Here is a 9,428-nt window from a genome sequence, read left to right on the forward strand (position 1 = left end):
ATGGGATTTTCGAATTTTTAAGACAAAACACACTAAAACAGTTTTAAAACAGTGAGAAACAACATGTGAAGTGATAGGTGATAAAATCCAACGAATTTGCATCAAATATACTTAGTTACCCCCCCCACACTTAAATCAAACATTGTCCTCAATGTTTTAAGCATAGATTCACACAAAGCATAAGTAAATACACAAAAAGCACTTAAACATACTAAACATGGCATAATGTAATTAACAAAGAGAAGAGTTTAGAGACGCAAATCTGGTTATAGAGTGTAAATTCCATCTTCTCTTTGTTGATTGCATTGAGGCTTGATCTTGATGATTCCATAGGCTTACTCTTGAACTGGTTTCTGCCCATCGTTGATTTTCCTTTGTGCTACTTCTTGAACTGGGCAGCAGGATGGTTCTTTTGGTCTCCCCCGAAGGTCTGAGCTTTCCCTCTTTATCTGTTTCTTTGTTCAATCTTTGCAGGAGTGGTCCCTTCTCTGGAAGTGTATCAACCGTTGAAGATGACTACTCGAGAGCAACGCTAGGTAAGCAATCAGGAATAGGTTCCAGGCAGTTGGCTCCAGATCGGAAGACTGACTCCAAGTGCCGGCTGATTGCTTCTTTCACTTTGCCATGCGAGTAAGAACAAGGACAAAGAAAAAGACAGGGAAAGAGCATGATATGAGATACTTTTGCTTTTGACCTTTATGATATGAGATACCTTTGCTTTTGAAGAAGCGGTGCATGAATCAGCACATGCATTTCCTCCTGGGTCATCTTTACTCCAGGCGTCTGGTATCATCTTTGGGGAAGACGAAAATTTTGAGTAATTCAAAAGGCTTTGCTGGGAGTGCGCCCTCAGAGGTGAGAGAGAGTTGGTGGGCATTTTCTTCAAGTCTGCCTTGCCATAAGAGATGAAGGTCGACAAATATAGGGATTTTCTGAATAGAAAGTGGTGGTACTGCTCTTTTACCCTTTGTCGACAGACGTCTCTTCGATTTCTGAATGAACGGCTCTTCGATTTCTGCATGACAAAAGTAGTCACGGGTGCGGCTCTTTTGACAAAGCTGCACGCGTTTTCTGAAAAGCAGAGAAAGCGTCGCCGAACTTTGCGCTTGTCGGCTAAAGACGTGTAATTGAGATGATGGCCTCCACGTGTTATCAGCTTTGTCAGATATCTTTTGACAAAGCTGAGCGCGTTTTCTGAAAAGCCGCGAATGCGTCGTCGAAATTTGCGGAGGAAAATCCGGATCTCTGAATCGGTGGACGCGTCGCCATGGCTTTTTATGGAGCTATCGATCACCCCAACAAATACACTCTGAAGAAATCCCATTCTTGAAAAATCGACTCCGGCCCTTTGAGAATTAATTACATCCACCCCTTGAACACTTTTGAAAAATGGCAAACTCATCGAACCTTAGCTTGGAATTGAGCCTTAGCAGTGATGCGGGCGCGCCGCGTCAAGGTAATGTATGGCGCCCTTCTTTCTTTTCTTCTAACGGTCCTCTCACAGGTGAAGACTCCGTGATGCAGGACGCCACAACAGCTACAATAGTAGCTAGGAACCTCCTCACTCCGAAAGATAGTAGGCTGCTGTCAGGACGGTCCGATGAGTTGGCCGTTCAAGAGTCCCTCGCACTTAGTGTTCAGTGTGCGAGTTCTGTGTCCAACATGGGCCAACGCCTGCTTGCCCGCTCCCGTCAGGTGGAATCATTGATGGCAGAGGTGGAAAGTCTCAAGTAGGAGATCCAGCAGCTGAAGTATGAGAATAGAAGTTTACACGTGCTTGCAAACAACTATTCGACGGGCATGAAGAGGAAGCTTGATGAGCTGCAAGAGTCTGAAGGTCGGATTCACAGTGACCGTCAAAGGTTTTCGTCTTTCCTCCAGAGGCACCTTTTTCCTGGCTCATCCAGCGCTTGGCCAAGTATTGAGGCCTGGAATGCTCTATCTTCGATGCCTCCCGCTCCGATGCCTTCCGTTCCTACGCCTTCCGCTCCGATGCCTTCCGTTCCTACGCCTTCCGCTTCAAGAGTAAAGCCACGTAGTGGGGCCTCAAGCAAACAACCTTTGTGAAGCACCATCTTTCTTTGTTTAGCAGTGCCTATCAATAAATCAAACATTTTCTCAATGTTACAATCATAAACTCACACAATTAATAAACAAACAAACAATAACAACTAAACAACCTAACAAGGCAGAAACGAAATAGCAACAAAATGACTCAAATGACTCTAAAAACACATATTTTTGGGTTTTTTCAAAAGAAATTTTTTTTTTTTTTTTTTTTTCAAATTTTCGGAGTTTTATACCAAGACACTATAAAACACACTAAAACACTCTAAAAATGCTTAAAACAGCAAGAAACAACATTCTAAGTGAAAGGTGAATAAATCCCACGAAATTCATGCAAATACAAATTGTTTACCCCCCCCACACTTAAATCAAACGTTGTCCTCAATGTTTTAAACAGAAAGTCACAACAGAGCAAGCAAATAAACAAATACGAGAAAGAAAGCAAAGTAAAGGCAGTAAAGAAAAAGAAAGGAATAAAAATAAGTCTCTTAAAGGGGTTTCCAAGTTCTTCTCTATTCGGATGCATGGGTTGCCTCCCACGAAGCGCTTTCTTTTACGTCTTGCAGCCGGACGGTACCTCCGTTTAAGCTTGACTAGGTTCCACGGCATGGAAGGGTACCTCCTCCACGACATGCTCCTCAAACATCTCGTAATAGGGCTTCAATCGATGCCCATTCACTTTGAATTCTTGCTGCGTCCTTGAACTTTTGATTTGCACTGCACCATGAGGGAAAACATTAATAACAACAAACGGGCCAATCCATTTAGAACGCAACTTACCAGGAAACAAACGTAGGCGAGAGTTGAAAAGTAACACTTTCTGCCCAACTGTGAAGGTCTTGGTTCGAATCATTTTATCATGGAATGCTTTGGTCTTGGCCTTGTACATCCGGGCATTCTCATAGGCTTCATTCCGAATCTCCTCAAGTTCATTCAATTGGAGCTTCCTATGAACTCCCGCTGCATCTATGTCCATGTTGAAAGTCTTCACGGCCCAATGTGCCTTGTGCTCTAACTCTACGGGCAAATGACATGGCTTACCATAGACAAGCCGAAAAGGTGACATCCCAATGGGTGTTTTGTATGCCGTACGATATGCCCACAGTGCATCATCTAAACGTAAGCTCCAATCCCTCCTTGTTGGTCCAACGGTCTTCTCCAAAATTTGTTTGATTTCTCGGTTAGACACCTCGGCTTGGCCATTTGTTTGAGGATGGTAAGGTGTGGAGACCTTATGGTTGACATGGTACTTTCTTAGCAAAGCCTCAATGGTCCGATTGCAAAAGTGAGACCCTCCATCACTTATGATTACTCTCGGCATTCCAAACCTAGCAAAAATGTTAGTTTTCACGAAATCTGCAACCACCTTAGCATCGTTAGTACGGGTGGCTTTTGCTTCCACCCATTTAGAAACATAATCAACGGCTAGCAAGATATAAGTGAAACCATAAGATGGAGGGAAAGGGCCCATGAAATCAATGCCCCAAACATCAAAAATTTCAACATTAAAGACAGGGGTTTGCGGCATTTGGCATTTGGTCCTTGGTACCTATGTTACGGCATAAGGCATGACATTTATGGATGCACCTAAATCAAGCATGGCATGTTCAAAACGATTATGTCCAATTACACAAGGAATCGTGAAACTACCGGGGTCTTTGCACTTGGTAGGCAGTTTACGTTGCAAAACAGCGGACACATTCTCGCTTACCTTCACTACCTCTTTGTTTGCCCTTCTTCTCTTTGTATTGCATAGGTCCTTGAGGAATTTAGCATACTTTGGAACCTGTTTGATTGCATTGAGAAGCGGTATGTTCACTTGCACTTTCCGGAACGTTTCAAGAATGTCCTTCTCGCTTTCTTCTTTTTTTTCTTGCATGAACCTGCGAGGAAAAGGTACATTGGGCAGATTAGGACGTGAAGTACATGAATTTGAACTTAAATTACCTGATTTGGCCGAGTTAGGGTGATCTGCCTCAGGTTGTGTCGTCTCTTCATCTACTTTCTGGGCAGATTTGGGATTGTTTGGCTCGGTCCCAACTTCTTTTCCACCCCTTAGGGTGATGGCCTTGGCGGATTCGAATCCTCCCTTTGGATTGACTGTGGTTGAGCTAGGAAGCTTTCCTTGCTCTCTAATCTGTCCAAGGAACTCAGAAATCTGCCCTATTTGTTTCTTCATATCCGTCATTTCCTTCTCGTTATTTGCTATCTGGTTGTTTTGATTTTGCAACCCCTGCGAAATAAAGGTTAGTAATTGCATAGCTTGATCACTTTCCAAGGACGTACCTGAATGAGATGATGTCGAAGGTTGTTGGGGTTGTTGGGGTGCATACGGCTTGGAATAAAAACCAGGGGGGTTTGGCCTAAATTCTCCTTGTTGGGCAGCTTGTTGTGGCTCCCTCCATTTGAAGTTTGGATGGTCCCTCCATCCGGCATTGTAAGTGTTCGAGTATGGGTTGTTTTGATTTTGTCCTTGGAAACCAATTGCATTGGCAGATTCCCACCCACCATTCTCGATTAGTTGAGGGCACTTGTCGGATGGATGCCCTTGAATTGAGCACACGCCACAAACTTGGTGTTCTTGTGCTTTTGGACCAATCACAACCTGAGAAACAAGAGAAGTAAGATTAGCAAGTTGTGATTGAATTTCAGAAATAGCACTCACCTCATTTACACTTTGTTGTCGTGGGGCTTCCCTTTGACCCACTCCTTCATATTGTTGAGCGTTGAGCGCTCGGTTGGCTATGAGAATCTTGGCATCCCATGGTGTTTTGTCCACCAATGCTCCTCCCGCTGATGCATCAAGCATTTGACGTTCGATAGGAAGGAGGCCCTCATAGAAATATTGAAGGAGAAGTTCCTCCTTCATTTGATGTTGAGGACATGAAGCTACAAGGCCCTTGAAGCGCTCATAATAAGCCGGGAATGTCTCACCATGATTCTGTTGAATACCACTAATTTTCTTCCGTAGGAGAATCACTCTCGAAGTAGGGAAGAATTTCTCCAAGAAAGCACGCTTCATACTCTCCCACGAAGTCACAGTTCCCGGGGCTAGTTCGTAGAGCCAATCTTTGGCCTTGTCCATAAGTGAAAATGGAAAGGCCTTCATCTTCATACTCCCATCCACATTGACGGGGGTCATGCTCGAACAAACCACCTCGAACTCCTTCAAGTGTTTGTTGGGGTCTTCCATAGACAAGCCATGGAACTTCGGAATATGGTGTAACAAACTGGATTTGAGTTCAAATTCATCGGTCTTGCCTTGGGCAGCCGTGGGGTATTGGATACAAAGAGGCAATGCATTATCCAGACCCGAGGCCGAAAGCTCCTTGATGGTTCTATTATCTGCTGCCATGGCTTGTTCTTCTTCAAAAATCTGATCCGTGGGCTTTTCTTCTACACCTACTTCGTCTTCTTCAAGCCCAGGTTGTGGTGGAGGTTGTGGTGGCTCTTGTTGACTCCTCGTTCTCCTCAAAGTGCGTTCAAAATCACCGTCAAAGTCGGAGATGTTCTCTATAATAGGCCGAGAGCTACGAGTCATACACAGTACCTAAAAAAAAACAAGGAAACAAACAAACTAAGAATTTGAAATAAGAATGCACGAAAAACAAAATATAAAAATAAAGACAAAGGATTAGCAAAGTTGCTAATCCCCGGCAACGGCGCCAAAATTTGATGTGAGATTTACTTGACACTCAAATTAAACCCTCGTTTGACAATTGTAGTAGAATGGATAAGTGAGGGATCGTTCTAGACCGGGGATTAGGAGGGCTTGCTAAAACCTTCTAAATTGACTTAAAAACACTAAATTAAAATACTCTTAACAAGACTACTATGACTCAGAATGGCTTTGAAAAACTCAAATTGTCTAAAACAATCAAATTGACTCAAATAGAAGCTAGAACTTGATTTAGACGAATTTGCAATTGTTTATCACTCCAAAAGCTTTAAAGATACACAAATAAAACAAATACGAATGATTAAGACTTTAACAAAATAGGGGGGGGAATTGTGGTTGGACGATATTAAATTAAAAAGACAGAATATAATTGAAGGCAAAATGTAAATATGAATGTGATAAAAATATGGATGATGGAATAGCTAAGGGGTTCTTCTCCACACATGTTACACTTGCAATACAAGATTGATTTTCGGTTGGTCTTTCGATAAATTATGAAATTCAATGCTCCAAGTTAATTAGGTCCGCTTAAATTAACTTTCAAATTTCCCTAATTTCATTGGATTGAATGGAATACGCATTACAACCAAATTATTCTTAATCAAAGTCCCTAACTATGGAATACGCATGATAGAGACATTCAACAAAGATCATTAAGTTCAATGAAAATTATAAGTGTTGACGAGGCACTCGTTACCATGGAATACGCATGAAACTTATGCCAAGAATTCGTTTAACGCGATTGTTTATAAGCAACCTCCACTACTTGTGAATATAAGTTCATAACGATTAGGTGAAACTCACTTATATTCTAGCGTCATATTCATGCATGAAAATTAAGCTTGCAATCTTAATGAACATACATAAATAATTTATCAATCAAACAGTTAAACGAATTGAATCCACAACTTATGAAATACCAACCAAAAGTAATCAATTCATATTGCAAATATAAACATAGTTTCGAATCACCCCCTAGCTAAAGGGGGTTTAGTTCCTCATAACTTTGAAATCAAAGAAACCCCTAAACATTCCAACAACTCAAACTTGAATTGTATGAACGTTTAGGCACTCTTCTCTTCCATTCTCATACGTACAAAACAAAGAGAATTAAATTTAAACTTTGAAATCAAAGAAACACCTAAAAATTCCAACAACTCAAACTTGAATTGTATGAACGTTTAGGCACTCTTTTCTTCCTCGTTGTTGTAGCACAAGGTCTAAGTGAGCTTTGGGGATTATGTGAAGTGTTTTGGAGGGATGGGAAGTGGTTGGATAGTGGCTGCAATGAAGGAGAAAAACTGCACAGAAAATGGAAGGGGAATTGCGGCAATGGATGTGTATTTGTGTTGTGTGAAGTGTTGTGAATGGAAATATGAGATATCAATTGAATGAATGAATGCAAGGGTATTTATAGGAGTAGTGGAGGGAACATATGGTTGTTTGTTTAAGATGCAAGTGGCTAATTAATGATGGAAAAGTATGTGATTTAAAGGATGCAAAGTGAATGAATCATGAATCATTGTGGATGAAAGGTGGAAGTGCATGTGTTGATGACTAGGTTAGTGGGTGGAAATCTGAAAATGGCATATAGGAATGGGAGCTCATGGTTTGAATGTGTAAAGTGTGTGTGAATGCATGTGAAGATGCAATAAATAATGCATGTAGGGTTAGGAAATAATGAAGAAATGCATGTGAGATGTTTGGAAAGGAAATGGGAACCCATGGCAATGAAGTTGTTTTGTGTTGTGAATTATGATGAATGCATGTGAGTTAAAGAGGGAGAATGTGGTGAAATGATGAAGTAGGAAGGTGGAAATGCATGTGAGATGTTTGGAAAGGAATAAAGAATGAATGGTGGAAATGTGAGTGAATGATGTGCATGTGTGAGAATGCATGTGGAATTAAGAGGAGTATGGAAGTGAAATAAATGAATGATATGTTAAGTGATAAGTGAATGATATGTGGTGAGTGATAAGTGAATGGTTTGATAAGTGATAAATGAATTAGTTTAAAGGGCTAGGGTTTAAGTACATAGAATGGGCCTAAAATAGGTTGGTTTGTATGGCATAATGTGTTTGATTGGGCTAGAGCCATTGTTTTGTGTCTTCAAGTGCATACAAGGCCTTCAAATTCGTCCATCCTCTTGGCTCCATGGATAAGCTATCCAATCCATGCCCAAAAATGCTCCAAATGGCCTCAAAATGCACTTTCTTGCTCCCTAGGCCCTTAGAACCTGAAAACACACAAAAGAAGCATAAAGGACTAAAATAACGAGAGAAACATAACGTAAATGCACGAGAACAAGCCATTTAAGTCGCATGAATATGCTCCTATCAAATACCCCCACACTTAGCTTTTGCTAGTCCTCGAGCAAAACAGAATAAAAACAAATAAACAAAACGACACTAAACACGTAAAACACAACCTAAACCTTCCAACAACCGTCTTAGGGATTTCCAATGCACATGACAAGTTAAAAATCATCATTCTCACAGATTTTAGTCATCTTCACATTTAAGTACATTCTTAATCATAGTCACCATATACTAGTTCACAATTAAGCATTTAAAACCATGTTTTGAATGTAGTAACATGCCTTAGAGAATTTGCTCAATTCCTTTCAAGATATGCACTCAATTTTTACTCAGATTTTCTAACTACACACCCTAATCTAGTCATATGTGAGAAGATTGATGTAAACATGAAAACGACACTCACATATATGTATCACAAAGAACGCAAATTCTGGAGTTAATAATCAATTTTAGATATGATCTCATGAATGGAATGCTACTACTTAGACGCGAGAACCAGTGACACCATAAGCTCATACCAAGTTCAAACTCCACAAATTGAAATACACAACACTCAAGATAGAAGTCAAGGGTTGTAACGGGGCTTGGGGTATGTGGATAAAGAAGGGATATGGAAAACAAAGGTTCTTAAAGAAATAGTGAACAAAGCATTTTAATCAACTTAGAATTCACTTTTGAATGAAAACTCAACTTTTGAACAAAAAGGGAGAATTTAGACAATTTACGCCCAGAATTGGTGTTTTGGAACCTTTCTTCAATCACTTATTCTTTTCTCTTTTTCTTTTTTTTTTTTTTTTTTTTTTTTTTTTTTGAATCTCAAAACAAAAACACTTAAACATTCTCTCCCCCACACTTATTTTCTTTCATAATGTAACTCAAAAGGAATTCATGCTCACTATCTTTTAAGAACAAGGGTAAGGACGGTCATATTCTAGGTTAGGTGAAGATAAAGTGGGTAAACAAAGAACATGGGTTAACATGGCTCAACGGGGGTAAAACTTACAACATATACGAAATATGGGAAGCGAGGCTATTTGGCTATGGTGGCAACTACACAACTTCATCTTGATATATGTTATGCAAATCAATAACATGCTTTGAATGAAATGGGCATGAGTTCTAGCATTTGGAACTATATGATGAAACGCCTTCTAAGTAGTAACCAAGCAAAGAATAATGAGATCATGCAACGACTTTTAGAAAACAAGAAATCACAGATTATACTCTCCAAAGAACGTTATAGGCTCAAGTCTCTCAGGGTTGTAGCATTTGTTTGAGTTCCTTCCTTCAGGCATGTTACAAAAACTAAATTTTCTTTTATGATTGCATGTGAAGTTATACATTATAACCATAACCAAGCATAT

This window comes from the organism of the source record quoted next, unplaced genomic scaffold, assembly GCF_019419815.1.
Source record: "Pyrus x bretschneideri cultivar Hongxiangsu unplaced genomic scaffold, Pyrus_bretschneideri_v1 Contig101, whole genome shotgun sequence".
Taxonomy (NCBI): domain Eukaryota; kingdom Viridiplantae; phylum Streptophyta; class Magnoliopsida; order Rosales; family Rosaceae; genus Pyrus; species Pyrus x bretschneideri.